The sequence below is a fragment of the Panthera uncia genome, assembly GCF_023721935.1.
Source record: "Panthera uncia isolate 11264 chromosome B2 unlocalized genomic scaffold, Puncia_PCG_1.0 HiC_scaffold_24, whole genome shotgun sequence".
Lineage (NCBI taxonomy): Eukaryota > Metazoa > Chordata > Mammalia > Carnivora > Felidae > Panthera > Panthera uncia.
The window spans coordinates 45,570,040-45,591,562 of NW_026057580.1; the positions used below are offsets into that span (position 1 = coordinate 45,570,040).

Consider the following 21,523-nt stretch of genomic DNA (forward strand, 5'->3'; position numbering starts at 1 on the left):
TTCTTTCCTTTGTGTCTATTGTTCCTCTTCTGCTCAATTTTGTTCCATGCCTAGCACTTTCTGTTCACTGTGAAGCCCAGTGCTGAGAAGGATCTGCCTGGTCACTCTTAAGAGTTCATAAGATTGGAGTAGATTGCATTCAATACTAATAGGGTAGGCAAAATCCCTTCCACTTTGGTCTTCTCATCTTGGCCTGCTTTATTTTTTGGTATATGGAAAACATTTTTATTTTCCAGTGAATACCTGCTGCTCCTTTTCTCTGGTTTTTCAAATGCTTTGTTTCCTCCCTTTGGTTTCTCCCACAAAGATGGTGGTAGCACTCATATTCTGTGCCTACTCGTGGTTTGTCTTCCCCTGCATGCCTTTTGGGGTGTGTGGAGATACCTTGCCTGGGTTTTTGGGGAAATGTTGTTTATGAGATTTTTGGTTTTGCTATCTATTTGCATTCTCTGTTTTATCTGGTTATTTGAGAAGATCCAAAACCTCTGTGGCCACACTGGCACCAGTTTCCCAACATCCTCATGTATTCCCTTACAATTTGATTATTACTACAGCTTCGATTGAGATTAAATAAAAACTGAAAAAAAAATTTAAATATAGTCCAATTAATAAAAATGGTGATCTGAAGAAGGAACGTCAAGCAGAGTCTGGCTATGCAGGTAGTTTATTTGAAAGTGATCCCAGGGAGTAAGGGTGCAAGATAAGGATAGGAAAGTGGAAGAGGGAAAACCAACATAAGAGTGTGTTATGGAGATAGCTACATTGAAGGCAACTAACTGACGCTGAGCCCTTTCACAGAGCTTTATGAAACGCATCTCAGAACTGTCTACCTGGGTGATAGAAGAACAAAGTATTTTTTATATATCTTCCCCATTTCCTACCGGGCAGGGGTGGTCTCTCAGGACAGGTCCCCCCACTTCAGAGCTGTGCATGTGTCAATACACAGTGGATTCTCCTGGGCACCATAAGCCAGGTTCAGAGAAACCTTGGACGGGAAGAGAGATCTGCTGTTGACAATGCGATGCATTGATTCCAACATACTGTGGATCTGGTCAAAACCTGTGTGGAACCAGCTGGTGTAGCAGTGGCTGGATTAAAAGATAGGATCATGAGGATATTGAAAGTGTCTCCCTCTCTCTCTGTCCCTCCCCCACTCATGTTCTGTCTCTCTCCCCCTCCGTCTATCAAAAATAAGTAAACTTTAAAAAAAAGGTGTTTCAAAAGGTGTTTACAAAGGTTGGGTGTAAGTTTAGTAAAATATCTGAAAACACAGTCTTCTAAATTAATGAATGCATGGCAAATTTTAGAGGAAATATTAAAGTACTTAGGGGTAGATTTCAGTCAATAAAACTCATTTTATCTAATTCTTTATGTAGTCAATCTTACTAATATAATTGTATTTTGAAGCATTTAAATATGTTCATTAACTGAAGTCTTTAGAACCTGTCTATGAGGGAATCACTTAGAAACTTAAGTTACTATCTCCCTTGGTGAATCATAGGAGATACAGCAATGCATGATCATTTAAGATGTGTGGGGGGAAGTGCATGTGTGTATATGTATGTATACATACATCCAATCCATATACATCTATTCTATTCAAATATATTCTTTTATCCAAACATTAGAAAGGGGCAAGAGTACCAAGGTTGTGGTTGAAGATACTTTACCAAGCTTTCACACTCATCAGCTCAGGATCATGCCTTCTTCATCTTTCATTTATTTTGAACACATTCCAACCAGGCTTATACTCACATTCTATGAAACTACTCTTATCTAAGGTCACTATTAATCTTCATGTTGCAGGATATGGTTGCTAAAAGCTAATTGAAGTGATTTAAAATTTAAATCTCTTGAAAGTTGACCAAATATTTATATGTTTCTGTATGTGATAAAGAATATTGTGTGCATACAACTATAGAACTGACAGAACAATAACCGTGGGTAAATTAGACTTACTTTAATTTGATTTTATCTGAGAGCACCTAGGTACGGTTAGTTTTTTAAGATAGTCATTAAAATTCTAGAAGTCTTTAATATTCTTACAGATGGTTGCTATTTATTTGGCAGTGCCCAGTTTAATTTGTTCTTTATCACTAACCAAATCTTTTTATAATAGGTATATAATGCATCCAGATTTATTCCACCTATGCAACTACACCTGATTTAAAAAGAAGATATTTTGTGCCCAAATAACTTTTTGTTCTCGGGAAAAAATGCCCAGTATTCCAAATTTCAAAAAATGATTACAGTAATATACTTGACATGTTTTGCTTCACCAATGTGGTTTATAAAATAAGATCATATTTATTTTTAGATGAAATTAGAATGACTGTTTAGCCCCCATCTACCCAGACTAGCAAGAAATCCAGTCCTTTTCCTGGGCCTCTCCAACTCAGATAGTCCCTAGAAACCCAAGATTGCTTACACTGGACCCTGAATAATGAATATCTGAGTAAAACTGGGATTCCGCAGAAGAAGGGAGAGGCCAACCAATGGGGTCTCCTAGTCACTATGACCAATGTCTTTTTCAAAATAGTTACACTCAGCTGAACATGAGCAGAGAATGGATGTCACTTCAGCTGTTCCTGTAAGGCAAGCTGATATGGAGATAATTAGAGAAAGAGAGAGAAAATTGAATGATTCTTGAAAGGTCAGTGAGTAATTTCACCTAGCTATCAGCAAGGCCTGTTCTGCCTACAGATTCATTTTCAATAGGATATTTAGGCTCAGTGGTTTTTCTGGCAAAGCTAATGGATTTTGTTTGATTTAGCTGTAATAGCTTGCCCAAATTACCTCAAGCATATTTATGAGATGCTTGGTCAGACTTAAGACCTTGGCACATAACCGAATTAACTGATTCAAACAAGATTTAGCACATAGCCTTGATTTAATTAACACTGTTCCAAATGCGATGTTTAGAGATTTGGCCCAAAGGAAAGCGCAAACAAACCTATTTTGAACCAAAGAATGGCACAGACAACTATGAGGCAATAAAACAATAAATATTGGCTACATAAACTAATTCACTAGATTTTACATACATGTCAAACGAGCATAAATTATGTATCATTCTTTTCTAAGTTTTTAAACATACCAAATGACCCTGAATTGGGGCAAATCTTTTGGCTGTTTTGGAACTTAAAACTGGAGTGTTGGATTAGATTGATCTCTTAGGTCTCTAATTTTTCAGGCTTTAAGTCTTAATTTAAAAATAAATAAACAAATAACCTATAATTAAACTGTGACATCTTATTTGTCTTAGATTCCTCAGTGGCCAGCAGCAATGGGATCTTTAGTACATGCTTGATGAACTTAGAGTCCTTTTCACCAGCTTCTACAAGAAAAGGGAGGTTAATTAGAGTCTTTGTCCACAGACATAGTAAACCTATAGATTTTATTTTGATGAGTGCTATTATGCTTTTCAAATATCTCTACATGATCAAATAGCCATTATACTTGCCTACCTAAGTGACAATAAGTAATCAGAGACTACAGATATTCTTACAGCTATTGATTTTAAGTCAACTCAGTTCATGAAATATGAAACAGGTCAAGTAGTGAGCACTTGTAGTCATTTCCTTTATATAATGTATGTTAATTGTATTAAAGCTTCATTCATTTGATTTTCATTTATTTGATGCTTTTGATGGTTTACATAGTGGCTGGGCTGTATTTCTTCCTTAATTAACTCTTTCTTAAGTGTCATAATCAAGATTTCTGGGAGGGGAGCCTGGTGGCTCAGTCGGTTGAGGGACCGACTCTTTGTTTTGGCTCAGGTCATGATCACGGTTTTATGAGTTTGAGCCCCGCTTCAGGCTCTGTGCTGGCAGCACAGAGCCTGCTTGGGATTCTTTCTGTCCCTCTCTCTCTGCCATCCCCCTACTTGCACTGTCTGTCTCTCTCAAAATAAATAAACAAACTTAAAAAAAGATTTCTGGGAAATGTTTCTAGCATTAAAGAACAGTTGCATTATTATTTATTATGCATTATTTGTTATTAATTATTCCAGAAAATCTCACTTATGTATGAATAATCATAAACACAGTCAAACCAATTGAAAAGTATAGGTAACTTTAGAAGGTTATTTTGAATCATTTAAAAAATTTAAATTCATTCAAGTGCATTTTCTTGAAAATAATCTATAATGCAGGGTTTTCACTAATGTTGACTGCTCTTCCTATCTGAACACTGAAATGTTTGAAAATTGTGACAAACTTTACTGTGGCAAAAATCAGAGCTAGGTTTTCTATCCCTTTTATCATGAGAAATCAAAATGAAAAGAAAGTGCAGAAAAGAAAAAGAAAAAAAGTTAAAAAAATTTACTTTCAAAGTGGTAATTTTTATCTTATAACTGAAACACTTTCCATGACTGATCAAGAACCTATCAGTCTCTTTGTAAGCCAAGATAACCTGTCTGCAGAAAATCTGACTAAGAATTCATCAAAAGGAAGGTTCCTAGGCAAACTCCACCTGTGGGTAGGGGACTGGTGGCGATTATAAAAGGTCCTGCACTGAGTTCTTCTGTGACATTTCTACAAAATTAATGAAATGTAAACTACTGTCTATATTCATCAAACTTTTAATCTGTTCTAAAAATGAGATGACACAAGTGCATATCAGATCAACATTTTGTTCTTAAGATTGTTCTTTAGTGGTGAACTTCCTACTCAAAGGGAATCTGACAGTCCTGAAAGGAAGGGGTCATCCCATTGCTCTTAAACAGGGAAAAATACATGGAAGGCTAATATCGTTTTAAGAAAAAAAATAGAAACAATTTAAAAGTAATACACTTCAAAATAGAGAAAAAAATGTTTTAAGTTAGTTTTGCCACTGTCAGTCTCAATTTAAGATATATTCAGAAACATATTCTTTTCTGTTTTACCCTAGTATTTTATTTACAGAGAAACTTACTAACTGATGCATTAAGTTTTATGATATTGGATCCAGGTTGCTATAGGAAGTAATCAAACATAGCAGGGCTTAGCAGGAAAAAATAATAGTTCATTTTATCTGCCTCTGTTATCAAAAAACTGCTTCTTTAGATGTGAACCGGTCATTAACATTAACATTGGTTTTTGATTCCTGTCTGCTTTTCTGGAGTATCTGTTAGTTTTGCAGGTTGCTTTTCTTTGCTCCTCTATGAAAGCCTGTAAACAGTTCAGTGTAGAAAATTATCTATTTCATAAGAAATCTAAAACCTGAAGCTTCTTTGTTTTTATAAATTACAGCTATAGAACACTTCATAGGCTTAATACATGGGAGAAAGAGTGTCCAGGTCAGGCAACTAGATGTTTTCCAATACTTGTAACATGTAGACAGAATAGTATCAAGACTCTCAAATTCAAAATCATTTTAGAAAAGCATATTTTTATACAGAAAACAATTTTTAGAATATTATTCAATCTTGAATAATACTTTCAAATGTCCAAGTTGCCTCTTTCTCATGGTTATGTTGCAAACAGAACAATATAATGGCAACTTATTATGTTTGTTTACATCTTAGTTTCAGTATCTGCAACACATATTACTGCATTCACGTGCATAGTGTAGATCTTCAATAAAATATTAAGCTGAAAATCATATGCAGATGACAATCTATTTGTTGCCTTCTAATTTATAAACTGCTTATGTACTGCTCCAAGGTGCAGTATACTTCCTCATAAATCCGGGGAAGGTTACCCTTTGAGGGGAGGGATCAAAAGATGACAAGCTGTGGCCCAGTTTGAAGCTCAGAATCCAGATGAGTGAGGATTTTAATTGTGGATGGGAAAGACCTGGTTCTGTCGTGGGCCTGCAGAATGTCTTGAAGTGTTTTTCAATGTTTTGGGTTTGGCAAACCCAAAGTGTGTTTTGCTAAGCACTTTTCTCTTCATTTTAAGCCCATGTGTATTATAAAGGAAATTTAATCCGTATGTTTTTGATTCCTTTACACTTAACTCATCAAAATGTTGTTTTGTAAGAGCTATTTGATGTCTAAGGAGACTTTGAGTCTTTTTATAACTTTTAAAAGGCTTTTTCCCTCCTTAGAAACAGGAAGTCGTGTTTTTCTAAGAGTAAACTAACTAAAAAAACCTAAAGGTTAGTATTAGAAGACTTCAAATGTAGGCTGAATGTTATACTTACTATTGCTTGATTTCTTCTAAGCATTTTTGGTGTTTTCACTCATTTAATTCTTGCAACTACCACATGAGGTAGGTGCTGTTACCATCTCTACTTTAAAAGAGAATTTAAGTTACCTGCCCAAAGGTCACACAGCTCCTAAGGATGGAGCTGGGATTTGAAACCAGACAGTCTGGGTCCCTAACCATTATACTAAACATCTAACCATTATACTAACCTGCTTATTTCCATAGTGTTATCCTGGAACTTAAAACTTTGGACCTTCCTTAAAATTAATTGGGTACCAATACTCTACTAGATGCCAAAAAGATAATGTTCTTGCCCCTAAGAAAGTTAATTTTTGTAATGAGCACAAATAGATAACAAAACAAAACACATAAACATGACAGAACACACACACGCGCACACACACACACACACACACACACACAAAACCGGTAAATGAAATACTACATTTCGTCAATATCATATTCATTCAACATGTATTTATAGAGTATCTACTAATGGCAGGCTCTCTCCTGGTCTCTAGAGAAGACAGTAGCCATGGATCATGTAACTTCATGAATAACGGGTTGTATTCCTCCCCATAGAGGAGACCACTGGGGGGAATGGAAAAAATGCTTGACCTGCTTCGGATATTTTCAACAATGATAGAAAGTCAGGTGGCAACTAGGATGACTTATAACAACCCATCCAGCCTGCGTCCTTGGGAGGACAAGTTTCCTATGGAAACTACAGTCAATTCTGGTATCCACACCTGCTTGCTTTTCTGGTGCCACTGGGTATTGTCTTCTGAGCACAGATCTCCTTTTCATCAACGATGTTAAGAAGCTAATGTTCCTGTTTCTGTAAAATGCCATTTTTAACTCTTAAAAGTCTTAGCTAAGTTGAAGAATAGGATACCTGAAAGACATTTAGGGAATTTCACTCCTGTGAATACAAATTGGCATGCTTTACTGCATCCGAATTATGAATAAAAAATTATAGCAAACACTTGAGGAAACTTAACAGTTAACTCATTCAGTTAATGTTTATTTGAAATATTTATGGGTGTTTTTATTATAAAAATAATACAAACATGTTAAAAACAATTTGGAAATCAAAATTAGGTTAAAAAATGAAAATCTACCCCCCCCCCACACACACAAGCGTAGCTGACATATCTGTTGGTTATAGATAACCAGTTTATTGTTTTTAAATGGCTATAATTAATTGTCTTGCTTCTAGTTATGTGCTTCAAATTTTTTTTTCTCATTAAAAGAAAAAGAATAAAATGTTTTATTTTTAAAATAAATTATCATAATAGAATTTGGAAGCTTGAATTTGGCTTTCTTTTCAATTTGAAGAAGGTTATATTTTCTTAGAAGAAGGCCATTTGAGACTCTGAGTAATCAGAATTACCAGGACGTGGTTCTCCATAGACAGAAGTCACCCAGGAAAGTAGAAGATGAAAGTCATGGGAAGAGATGTGTGGTGTGGTACAGAAAAGTCACTCAAAATGATACCTTTTCCTCTGGAAATGGGTCTTGGATTCCAAATCAAAACTCTTTTGAAATGAAATGGAATAGACACTACCAGCTGTATAAGGCCCAAAATGTGGCTAGAAATAATAAAATTTGTTAAGTGTTTTACAAAACTATGTTTTTCTTCCAAGCCCTCAAAGGAAGTCCGAGATTAACTGTATTTTAGGAGCATTACTTTTCTCATCAATATTGTTTGTAAGAATGAACGCCTTTAAAAGGTTTAAACTCTTAAAAACTTCTAATGCTCGTATAAAGAAAACTTTAAAATAAAATATGCTTAAATGCAAGCTAAAAGTGTTAAAAATTGTCAGTTATCTCAAAGAAAAGAAAAAGCATAATAGTACTTTAATTTGTGTTAAAAAGTAAGATAGAAACATACTAAATAAAAAAATCAGTACTTTTTAAAAAAATTAATTCACAAGGTAGCTAACATACAGTGTATTCTTGGCGTCAGGAGTAGAATCCAGTGACTCATCTCTTACATATAACACTCAGTGCGCATCCTAACAAGTGCCCTCCTTAATGCCTGTTGCCCATTCTCCCCACCCCCACCCCCATCAAACCTCAGTTTCTCTGTATTTAAGAGCCTTTATGGGTTGCTTCCCTCTCTGTTTTTATCTTATTTTTCCTTCCCTTTGCCTATGATCAAATTCTACGTATGAGTGAAAACATGTATCTGTCCTTTTCTGACTGATTTACTCACTTAACATAATATCCTCCAGTTCTGTCCACGTTGTTGCAAATGATAAGATTTCATTCTTTTTCATAACCGAGTAGTATTCCATTGTGTATGTACCACATCTTCTTTATCCATTCATCAGTTGATGTATATTTGGGCTCTTTCCACAATTTGGCTATTGTTGACAGTGTTGCTATAAACATTGGGGGCCATGTGCTCCTTTGAATCAGCACTCCTATATCCTTTGGATAAATACCTAGTAGTGCAATTGCTGGGTCATAGGGTAGCTCTATTTTTAATTTTTTGTGGAACCTCCACACTGTTTTCCAGAGTGGCTGCACCAGTTTGCATTCCCACCAATGGTGCAAGAGGGTTCCCTTTTCTCCACATCCTTGCCAAGACCTATTGTTTCCTGAGTTGTTAATTTTAGCCACTCTGAAAAAATCAGTACCTTATAAAGACTTACATTTTTAATCTTTCCATCAAATACCTCCCAGTAGCCAGAAGGCTCTTGTTTCACGCGATTCTCCAGATTCTGCCATGGAGTCTGTTTTTGCTTTGAGGATTCTATTCAAATATCAAGAACATTTTTTAAAATGAACTTTCTTTAAAGAAAAAAAAAAGGAAATCCCTGAGCCATGCATGTTTTCATATTTGAATTATCTTATTCAAATAAGTACTTTTTGCAGTTTTATTGCAGTTTTTCATTTGTCTTACAACAGTTTTCTCTTAAAACCCTTCATTGTCCTTCATCGTAGTTGCCAGTCTATAGTCCTCTCTCTCCACTTGTCCTCCACTTGCTGGAAGCTGAGAGAAAGCTTCTCTAGGTGTACAAAGTGGGGAAATGGAGTTTATTCAGAGATTAAGAAAGAATCTCCGTCCTATTTTAGCTTTACAAGTATAAGACGTTCTCTCTCTCTTAGCATTTTTCTTCCTATAATACAAACTAGAACAATGAATTCTTGTGATTCTCAGGCATCCCTTTATTGACCTCCCTTTGTCATCCTTTATTCTTTCCCTGCACTTTCCTCAAGGAAAAGAAAGGAAAGGCAACTAGATGCAGTTGGCTTCTAGCATGGCTCTCAAACAAACGAGGCTCTCACAGAACAAGTTTCACCCTTTAATCCCATCTTTCCAATGATGTTGTGTCCTCACCTTAAAAAAATCATGAGTACCAATTTTTAACAGTTTTAAAACTTCCTACTAAAACTGCCTACTGAAAAAATAAATACAGATACCAATTCTAATGGGATGAGATTGATAACCATGTCACTATTGCCAGGATGGTCTGGAGTTGGTTCCCTGAAATGGGTGGTGAGAGTTCAAGTGATTTAGTTGCCAAAACAATGAACTGATTCTACAACCAGTTTATGCATTCTGGCTTTCAAATCCCAAGATCCTATGTCTCCATCAGAGTAGGTAGAGACAATTGTGGGAGGTCCCCTGCTTGCCTCATCTTTGTTTCCATACAATGATCCTGGCTCCTCTCTGCTCAGGAAAGGAAGGACAGAGAGAGCAGGATAGGTGTATAAGAACTGTGGGGAGGATGTAGTTCCTGTAACTTCCTTTCTACTTAGGCCCATTGTCCACCTCACTGTATCACCAGTATACTAAATTGAAGATCTCCTGAAGACCTCTTTACATCTGAATGGATTCCTTGCTCATCTAACTCCTACTCTAGAGGCAACTTAGTCCATCTAGAAATGTGGCTTACAAATGCGGTTATTGAAAAGAAACACGTTGAAAAGAAAGAAAAAGATTAAAAGAGTGAAAAATTCAGTTATTCAGTTTATATGTTCCCTAATCTGAGAACTGATTGTCAAAGGTATTGCACAGTTAACCTGGAAGGAAGACTCAGGTTAAAAAAAGTAAGACCACTTTATTCCCAACAAGTTACAAGTATGAAGCTCAGGTTTTACAGACTTCTTTTATAATTTATTCTTTGATTTTCCTGGCCTCAGTATAAATTAATATAGTCAGGAGCGCATTTAGAAAGTTGAGGCTATGTCAATTTTTATGCTTCAAGTTGTATTCAAATTTTTAATCTGAAACCGGGTAATTTGGAGAACGTGTCATTTTCCATGTAGAAAAATGTGTGTGTGTGTGTGTGTGTGTGTGCACATGCATGTGTGTGTTTGTGTCCAAGGGGCTCTAACTGAATTGAATTGGACAAGGGGCTCTAATACACAAACATGGATTGGCCAAGTCTGGAAGATCTGGTACCTTTTGCTTTGAGTTGAGAAGCTCGGGTGACTAGTCCAGTGAATGTATGAAAATGAACACTAAGGAAATGGCTTTCTAGTTGTGTGTGTAATTACTACCTTAGGGGGGTTAAATTTCCAGAAGGAACCTGGGAATTTACAAAAATGCCCAAGGAATTTGATAATATGCTTTTCTTATTGGCCAAGGAAATTGTTTCCCTCCATATGTATTTTCTATTTTGTCTTCTCCTCCTCTTCTCCTTTCTTCTTCTTCTCCAGTGTATTTATCTCTCATTTTTACAGTCACACACTATAAGTCTGCTTGCCTTAGAAAGGATGAATATCCCATAAAATACAAACAGTATGTGAGTACAATGATAGAGGTGAAGGACTTCAACATAAATATCAATTCAAGTGAGTTCTTTCCCTCATTGAACTAGAGTAACAAGTTCAAAAACAGGAGGCAGTTATCTGTCTGGTAGAGCAAGACTGGGTCTAGATCCAGGGGAGAGAAAGGACATACTAGCAGTGACAAACCCAACTAGGAAATGGGGGAGCTTTCTTGAAATTGAGTTTGAGTTCACCGAATCACAAGACGGCCCTTACCTTCTGAAAGCCATTTCTTCTCTTTGGATAGGATTACAACACTATCTCTGATAAAGTTTTCTTCTCAGTAGAAACAAGGTAGTAATTTTCTCAGCATGGAAATTGAGTGGGAGTGGCCAAGGCACCCAAAGTTTTAGAGAGTCTCTGAGAAAATCATCTCCCAGCGATGCTAAAATAGCTGACTGCAGGGTCTTGAACTATTATGTATTTTTCTACAGTTGTTCCTCTGGCTTAGGCCTGTGGCAGACCTTTGATTCCTACCTTAGGAAAGATGTAACTGGTTCAGTAGTAGAGGGAGAAGACAATGATATTGAAGCCCTGAAGAACAGAAAGTGTGGGCCCTGGCATTTTCTCAGCGCTCTTTATAAACAAGTGTGTGGACCACAAAAACAGCTTCCAGCCTGGGAAGAGGCTGTAGAGGGTGGAGCCCCCAAATGGAAGTGTCTCAGAGTGGAGGAGGAAGCTAACTGGAGACAGAAGGTGATGCAGATAGCATGCAGGCAGGGATTGCTATGCCCCATTTCTGGAGCTGAAATGAAAGGGTGAGGATAGCTATGTTGCAAAGGCAGGGGGAAAGGAAAGAAGAAAAATAGAGTGAACGTATTTGTTGGTTACTTATTATGTGTTAAGCTTCATACCAGGCACTAGAAAAGTGTTAAGCCGTTTAATCATTACAACAACTTGACAAGAAAGGGAATTTTGATTCCCACTCCATACATCACCATATCTGAGAAATCTAGATTTCTAATAGATTTCCAGATAATGAGTTTTGGAGAACCCTTGTAATTGAAGCAAGAGAACAGGGTAAGATTTGAACCCAGAATTCTGTTCTTAAGACCAATGATCTACGTATAGCCCATGAAAATGCAGTTCATTACAGAAAAAAATTTCCTAGTTAAGGAGTTCATCTGACAAAGCACATAGAATATCTTTGGAAAGAAGCTGACTACTTTGACAAAAAAAAATAATGCTCAGTGGGTCACAGGCAATATGAATTAATACAGGGGGAAATGTTCCCCCTCAAATAAACTTCTTAGTATATTGCAGTGGAAAATACTGTGGTGTTACAGTAGCCTCATTGACCAGACACACAAAGACTCACCAGCCAAGTTAAGATGCATGAATCACATGATACGTTGAGTCAATTTAAAACCTCTAGCCAGAAACAAGGGGGAAAGATGGGGTAGATTAACACACTTAGGATAGAATCCAGGGGGGTGGAAGGATATCATTATCTGAATCCTTTTTGCCACATCAACCTTCCCTGCTGACTGAGTGGTTACAAGGATCAGAGCTGAGAGTGAACAGGGGGCTCCAAAGACAGAAGATGCCCAGAACCAATGTACCCTTGCTCTATTGCAAAGATGCAGGAGAAAGCACACAAGGCCAGAAAGTTCAGAGTTCACTGAGTTCAGAAGCTCATTGATAACTGATGACCAGACACAACCTTTACCTTTGAATCCATGGCCAAACGAGGTCATCAATGGCTGATGAAAGGAGTCTAAACTGTCATAAATATTTGCTATCTCATAAGGTTTTTTTTCCTGCCATGTTTACTACCACCAATGTTTTTCCTTCTTCTGTGTAGACCCAGGTTTCTACTTGATTTCAGTTTCCTCTTCCATATTTGTGTGTGTGTGTGTGTGTGTGTGTGTGTGTTTAAATTCTTCTGATGAATTCTATAAGCTCTTGCATATCTGAAAAAAATCTTTATTTTACCTTTATTTTTTAAAGATACTTGATATACTTAGAATTCTAGGTTGACTTTTTATTTTCAGTACTTGAAAGATTGATTCACTGTTTTTTGGCTTGCATTGCTTCGAGAAATTTGGCTATCATCCTTTTTCCTCTGTAATAATATATCTATCTCTTCCTCTGATACTTTTAAGATATTCTCTTTATTACTAGTTAAACAATGAGATTATTATTTGCCTTAGTATAGTTTTATTCGCCTATTTAAAAAAAATTTAGTGTTTATTTATTTTTGAGACAGAGAGAGACAGAGCATGAGCAGGAGAGGGGCAGAGAGAGGAAGACACAGAATCCGAAGCAGGCTCCAGGCTCCAAGTTGTCTGCACAGAGCCTGGCATGGGGCTCAAACTCACAAACCATGAGATAATGACTTGAGCCAAAGTTGGATGCTTAACCGACTGAGGCACCCAGGTGCTCCTATTCACTATTCTTATGCTTGGGGTTCATTAAGCTTTCTGGATCTGTGGATTTGCAGATTTTGCCAAATTTGAAAATATTTCAGGCATTATTATTGCAAATATTTCCACCTCTTCCTGTCTCTCCTTTTCTTTGGGGCCTGCAATTACAGGTATATTAAGCTGCTTGAAGTTGCTTTCCCACCATTTCCAGATCCTCTATTCATTTTTGTCACTCTTCTTGGTGTGTTTCATTCTGAATAGATTCTATTGCTCTGTCTTCAAGTTTACTAACCTTTTCTTCTACACTATCTAATCTGCTGTTAATTTTATCCAGTCATTTTCAACCTGGAAGATCAATTTGGTCTTTTTTTTTTTTTTTGGTCTTCCATGTCTCTCTATCATGCTCATGTTTTTCTCTGTCTTCTGTAACATATGGAATATGTTTATAATAACTATTTAAATTTCTTTGCCTACTAATTCTGTCTTCCATATAATTTCTAAGTCTATTTCTATAGACCAATTGTTCTTTGGGTTATGAATTATATTCTTTTTTTTCTTTGCCTGTTGGGTAATTGTTAAATTGCATGTCAGATATTGTAATGTTACTTGTTAGGTTCTAGATATTTTTCTACTTCTTTAAATATTGTTGAGCTTTGTTCCAGCATACAGTTAAGTACTTGGACATAGTTTTATCTTTCAAGGCATGTTTTTATGCTTTATTAGGCGGGAAAAGAAAACCATTTTTGTCTAGAGCTAATTTTGACCCACTGAGGCAATCAGTACCTTTCTGAGCACTGTATCTGATTTCTTGTCTATTGTGGAGTTTTTGTTTTTTTTTTTACTGGTTGATGGGAATACAAACTCTTCTCAACCTTATATGAGCTCTAGTATTCTGCCTGCTTCTTCCCTACAGTTCATTCCCCAGAATGAGGCAGTTTTCTCACATGTGCTGACCAGAATTCAGCTGAATACCCAGGGGGACTTTGTGAAATTCTCTGGCTGTCTCCTGTGAAGCTCTCTCCTTTCCACAAAACTCACTCCTCCTCATGAAGCTAATTCCTCTCTAGTTCTCTACCCTCCAAATTCCAGCTGCCATGGTCTCCCTGAATTCTTAAGTCTTTATCTTCAACTCAGGGAAGCCGATGGGCTCTCTCTGCATCTTCCCTCCCTACTCTGTGGCCTCAAAACTCTCTCTATAGATTCCCTTCCAGTCTCCTGTTATTCCCATCCGTGTAAGGCTCACCACATTTGTTTTCTTTTCCCCAGGGATCACTGTCCTGTGCTGCCTGTTTTCCAGTGTCTGAAAACCATTAATTCATGTGTTTTGTTCAGTTTTTTAATTGTTTAAAGAGAGAAGTCTCTGTTCCTTCCTTTAAACCAGAAGTGGTAGTTGCCTCATTAATCTTGGGTGGCTATTTGCTCCTTTCACCCTTTCCTACCTATGCTCAGCACACATATGCTCTACTTACTTTATCTGTGACTCAGATGTCTTGAAAGCTGCTTGCTTACTTACTAGATGTACATACTCATAATAGCAGAATAATTTTTTAATGGTTTCCTTACTACACAAGTACTACATATTTATTTCAGAAAAAGTAGAAAATAAGCAAAAAGAAGAAAGCAAAAATCACCATTAAGTCTTCTATATTGAGGTTAGTGTCTTGACATTGGCATTTTCTGACATACTGACTTAAGTAGCAGAAAAGAGCTTTAGAGCAAAAACCTTACTACTCAGTCCACAGTGTGGGGAGGGGCAGTGACATTTCAGAGATAGGGAATACTTTTATTAACACCATCATGTTTCTTGATGAGGTTTCTTGCGTGTATCATATTTGAATAAGTGAGAAAAGAAATAACTGAATTGTTCTACCTAATAAAGAGGAAAATGTGTAGTTCTCCAGGGGTTGTCCTAAAGCGGAGAAGAAGGAGAGAGAAAAAAAGGCTTAGAAAAAAGAAGTCTATGATGAGGGCAATAAACTGGGGTATAGGAGAGAAATTCCTTGCAGCCAAGAATTGTTTAATGAGTTCTTAGAACATATATATAATATTTAATTAGACATTGTTATTTGTATTGTGCTAAAATTCCCCAAATCTTAACAGTCTTCTTATGCCTTTGATACTTTGGGGAAGTGTATTCATTTAATGGATATTTACTGGGCATCTACTTTGTGCCAGGTACCATTCCGAGTGCTTGGGATACAACAGAGATCCCTGCTCTTTGGAGCATGCATTTGAATAAGGATCAAAGACTATAAGAGAAAAATAATAAATATGTTATTTAAATTATGTTTTATAGGGGCACCTGGTTAAGTGGTTAAGTGTCCCACTCTTGGTTTCGGTTCAGGTCATGATCTCACTGTTCTTGGGTTTAAGCCCCGCATCAGGCTCCATGCTGACAGTGCAAAGATGCCTAGGTTCTCTCTCTCTTCCTCTCTCTGCACCTCCCCTGCTTGCTTGTTCTCTCTTTCAAAATACATAAATAAACATTTAAAAATAAATAAATAAATAATGATTTATAAAATAATAAGTGCCATAGAAAAAAAGGAAGAGTAGAGCAAAAGCATGGGAGGAGGTGGGGGTGAAGATAGTAGCTTATAATTTTATACAGAATGGTCAGGATGAGCAAAGACTTGAGGAGATGGGGGAGTTAACCATATGGATATTTGGGGGAAGAGTGATCCCATAAGAGGGAGCAGCTGATGCAAAGGCCCTGAGGCAGAAGCTGCTTTTCATGTTAAAGATCAGCAAAGAGGTCCGCTTACTGTTTCATTTCTCATAATCAGAAAAAGAAAATAGATATGTGCATTCACCCCAAGTGTGCTTTGGTAAATCCACACACTTTAGGGGGGAAATGGTATTTGTGTTATTGATTCTATGTTAGTAGTTAATCTCATAATATTTTTGCTCTAAGCCCCAGTCTGCTTATACAGTATTAGGTTCTTTGTAACTTTTTGGGCCTCCTTTTTTTGCTTCTTCCTTTTTAGGATGTCTTTCCCATTTCAGGCATTGTCAATCAACAGGCATTGACTACTTCTAACCCTGGAGTAGACATCTGAATCAGGCTGGAGCATTGCAGGACTTCAAAACCTTGGCCTTAATAATTGATTCTGGGATGAGCAAGTTACACAATCCAGGCATTTTCAAGCCCTTCTGAAAACTGATGTGAACACTGGCAGGTTGCACTCCTTTTTAGGAACACTGGCTACAAAGATGATGTAAGCCTGGTGGATGTTTTGCTGATATGGAAGGACTTATTGATGGAAAGCAAAACTGAGAGGGGAGAAAGAGAGAGACAGAGAGATAGAGGTAAAGAGACAGAGATAGGGAGACAGAGCCAGAGAGATACAGAGACAGAGCCAGAGAGATAGAGACAGAGATAAAGAGGCAGAGACAGAGAGGCTGCAACCAGCAATATTTGAAGCCAGCACCATCCCCTTTGATTACTCATAATGTAAGCTAATAAATCTTTTGTTTAAACCAATTTGAGTTGTTTTTCCATCACTTGCAATCCCAAAGATCTTATTAAATGAGAATAATGTAATGCCCTCTTAAAGAGTTTTCCCCAGAGTATTTTTAGGAGCCCCAAGAGGGATCCTTAAGTGCCTCTAGAGCTGGTCTGGGTTGTCCCTCTTTGTTGCGATATTGGCAGTGGCTCAGGGAGGCTCTGCTAGTCTCACTGTGAGTTAAGCCTGAAATCTGTTGGCAGGGGAGCCATTGTCTGTGCGAAGTGGTCTGATTGCTCTGTGAGGCTGCTGAACATGAAGAGAGAACATACTCCAATCTGTGTTTTCATTTAGAAGTTTCAAAGCAAGGCTCCTTGAGCCCCAAGCTGTGACTAAATAGAGTGGAAACCACCCTTTCAGTGGCCACATTCACCTGTCTTTGGAGAACCTAAGCCAGGTTCTACACCTGGGAACCCTCTGCCTGTCTTCTCTGGGCTCCACAGCAGGGTAGTTCGTGTGCCAGTTTCCTTCCACTGTAAGGAGACAACTCTTAGGTATCCCGACTATCCCACCTCTGGTTTTATTTGGCTCTCATTTGGTCTTCCAAATTCAGCTGACATGTCTGCATGGATGCAGTCACTGACACTGTTCTATTTATTTTGTGTTTTATCCCAGGAGGTACCTCATTCTGTTATAGTTAGTTAGGGAAGAGAGCCACTGGGGGTGGGGCTGGTGTGGTCCTTATCACTGCCATTTTCAAACCCTGACTCTGGTTCAGTGGGATCAGCCAACGGCTACGATGTGGTGTGTATTTAGATTGCTGAGGCTGAATAGCATTGAATGGGTCAGCCTGCCATGTAGGCTGATATTTGGTTTTGGGCCAGGTCTTTTGAGAATGACAGACTGCTTAAAATAAAAGACAAAACCAAAAAAATAAAGAAATAAAAACCCTCCAGTCTCAAATTAAGAACTGACATATTGGTTACTTGTCAAGCTAGACCAGCATTTTCACAAAATACTCAGCATTATGGTAATTAATACTATAACAGATGTATTTAGCAACCCTTATGGGCAGATGCTATGATACGTACCTTCTTACTCTGGAATGGAGATATACAATATACTCTCTAAATTTGCAAGTGAAATCTGAAACAAGGGGTTGAGTAAAATCTGGTAAATCTTGGAACCTGCCAACAAGTTTCATGTTCTGTGAGGTCAATCAAGTTCAGGATTATGTATCTGGCTTGAAGGTCTGGGCAGTAGTCAATGAATCAAATACGACAGCACACACATAGGGGTTTGGCTGTGAAGAGGGTAATAGATGTTAGCGTAGCTCCCCCATGCTTTTTGATAGAGAAGCAGCATTTGACACTATTAGACATTTAGTTTAGGAGCCTACAGAAATGTAGAGTTCACAAGGATATCAAGTATTGAAGCATTTTTTTCCCCTGTAAACTTGAAAGGTTGTGCTTTCAACTTGCCAGATACAGGCAAAAATTTAGATATAATTAGCAAAACCCAAACACCTGGAATCACTCAACACACCTGGAACATCTCAGTAAAACACACGTTTCAGGATCTGTGACCATACCTCCCATTTATCCTTCCTTTTTACCTTGTAAGTTTTCCTCTCATCTCAAACACGCTCTCTGAATGTCAAAGGAGAGCCCTCCACTTTGCCGTGAGTCTTGTATTACCACCTTCTGGGTCTTCACGCTCAGTCCTGGCGCTCATGTCCCACACTGTGATGGGTTTGACCCACTTTGGCATCAGGCAGATGACTCAGCAATAATGGATTCCAGCCTGCAGGGGAAATCTCTACCTCCTTCGTCTCGCTTCTTTCCCTGTCCTGCTGCACCCTCCAAAACATGTTGAAATGCTAAAAGAATGCAGAAGAACAAATGAGAACTTAAAATGAAAAAAGACACTTGATAATACTTTGTTTTTCTTTTGTAATACCGTGTGTTGAAACACACATGTATTCTGAGTAGCTGAGCACACTGTTTGGCGCTGTGTGTGGAAAAAACATCCAGTGATGTGTCAGACACCCCAACCGGCCAAGAGAACTGCTGCTTGCTACTGATGCCATGTGGAGGAACATTTGGGCCAAGTGGCCAGTAGTCCGGGGCTGTTGCTGGCACGCCGTCCACACCAACTGGGACTGTGCGGCAGCTTCAGAGGAGTGGTGCAGTACTTAAGTACTGCGCATTCACAACCTGGAAGTCTACTTCCTAACTTAAAAGCTTTGCAGCCCTCATTGATGAAGTACAACTCTTTGTCTAGGTTTCCCAGTTTTCAAAAAAATCTCAGTATTTTTATTCATTCTTTTATTAAGTAATATGGATTGTGTTAAGCAGGAGCAGCACCCGGAGAAAATGGAAACACTGCAGAAATGAACAAACCAATCAGTAAACCTTTGTGCCGTTCCTCAAATGGCGGCAAAGGGGGGAGGGAGGCACGGAATGACAGGAAGCAATTCCTTGTTTTTTTCTCTGGGGACTTTTCCACATAAATTAGCATAAACTGCTGTAGGATTAAATGTTTTGGTGTGCCGCAAGCTTCCCTGATTTTAGCAAATAAAAAACATCACACTTGCCTTTATTTTATTTTCTTCCTCTTTGCACCAAAAGTTATAAACAAGATTTTCCTACCTTTTTTTTTTTAAGATTTTATTTTTAACTGATTTCTATACCCAACCTGGGGCTGGAATTTACAACCCACAGGTCAAGAGTCACACACTCCACCCACTGAGCCATCCAGTGCCCCTTTTTTTCCCTCTCTCATTTTTAAAAAATTTTATTAAAAATTTTTTTTTAGTATTTATGTATTTACTTTTGAGACAGAGAGAGAGAGCCTGTGCAAGCATGAGTGGGGGAGGGGCAGAGAGAGAGAGGGAGACACAGAATCTGAAGCAGGCTCCAGGCTCTGAGCCATCAGCACAGAGCCCAATGCGAGGCTCGAACTTAGAGCTGAGAGATCATGACCTGAGCCAAAGTCAGATACTTAACTACTGAGCAACCCAGGTGCCGCTTTTTCCCCTCTTTAATCAAACGTTCCTCTCTAGGTTTGTTACAATTCACAAAGTGTTTTCCCTCAAAATCAGGGCCGTCAAAATCTTCTCAAGTGGGACGATATCTTCCCCATAGGATGTAGCTCCTTATTATTTCCTGTTTCTGTGTGAATTCTATCCAGGAGAGTCCCAGATGCTCATGAAGAACTTTTCAGAAGGTAATCTGTGGGGCAATTTTGACTTGTAATGGCACGTTACTAGCCCATATTCTGCCACTTCTCCTCAATGTCCATGGCAGATGTTACTTATCCACTGTGGCATACCTCCCCACAGATTTTGAGTGTGCTTCACAATCTTCTTCCAGTGGCGTGCTCCAGACCACTATGACCAATCAGAGCTGGTATACAAAAGGACTCTTCTTGGGGCCTCTGGGTGGCTCAGTCGGTTAAATGTCTGACTTTGGCTCAGGTCAGGATCTCACGGTTTGTGGGTTCTGGCCCCATGTTGGGCTCTGCGCTGACAGCTCAGAGCCTGGAGCCAACTTCGGATTTGCTCTCTCCCTCTCTCTCAGCTCTTCCCTGCTTGTGCGCTTTCTCTTTCTCTCAAAAATAAATAAATAAACATTAAAAAAAAAAAAAGCACTCTTCTTTGCCAGCCCTTGGCCCCAGTGTTTCTGGTCAGCCTCAGCCCAGCTGCCTACTCTAGCTCTCCTGGGTGGAAGGAGAGAAACAGGAATCCCCTTGCTGGAAGGTGCTTCAAAAATATTTATTTCCAGAGCTCCCTGAATCAAAGAAGCACCTGGCTTTAGGGATTCTGGAAGAATAACATCTGGGAAGTCATTTCCAGCCATAGGGAATTTCAATTCCAAGAAGCTGGGAGGAGACAACCAGCAAGAGAGTCTCATAAATACTGGTCTTACAGCCTGCTATGATTTCTTGTTTAACTGAGCATCATTTATCTCCATTCTTTAAAGGACTCAGATATAACCCAGGATGCCCCTACTACAAAACCTGAGTTTATGGAAGACAATGGTAGGCTTAGAATTAGCAAAACAGACTATAGCTGTCTGTCAGAATGAAAAGAGGGAGATTGAGGCAGCTAGACAGCATGGAAAACCTCATGAACTGCACTTCATCAATAAAATACTTTTGCTCATTTAAACAAGCCAGGGACTACAGTTAATTTTTGTCCTATCTATGAAGAATGTAGGGTAAATTAGGAGGGTAAATCAGATTATGTTGTATAAGAGAACAGATTGTTTTACACATTTAGAAAAACACATGCTGTTGAATAAACTTGAGAATATAAAAACTGTGTTTTATTTAAAATGTTCTCTGGGACAACTGGATGGCTCAGTCAGTTAAGTGACTGACTTGGACTCAGGTCATGATCTCGAGGTTTGTGAGTTTCAGTCTGGCTTCGGGCTCTGTGCTGACAGCTCAGAGCCCGGTCCTACTTCAGATTCTGTGTCTCCTCTCCCTGCTCCTCCTCTGCTCATACACACTTTCTCTCTCTCAAAAATAAACAAACGTTTCAAAAAAAAAATAAAATGTTCTCTAATGTAGACTTTTCCATAACCAGAGCTAGTCTTCCCCCAAGTGTTCTGAATTTGTTTTTCCTAGGAGAGATCTAAAGGGCTCACTCTGGACTTAGCAGAAAATAGGTAACCTCCTACCCCATAGACTCTCATGTTGACTGGCCTGATTACTGACCCCCTTCCTCATACAGCTGGTACTTAGTTCCCTTCTGCTCCCCTCTTCATCTTCTACACTTATCAGAATCTTTGTC

The 21,523-nt window shown here is 38.3% G+C and overlaps 1 pseudogene; it reads left to right on the plus strand.

The window, feature by feature from the left end:
• LOC125939103 (putative teratocarcinoma-derived growth factor 3) overlaps positions 1-16,338 on the plus strand; it is a 39,185-nt pseudogene extending 22,847 nt beyond the window's left edge.
• Positions 16,339-21,523: the final 5,185 nt, after the last annotated feature.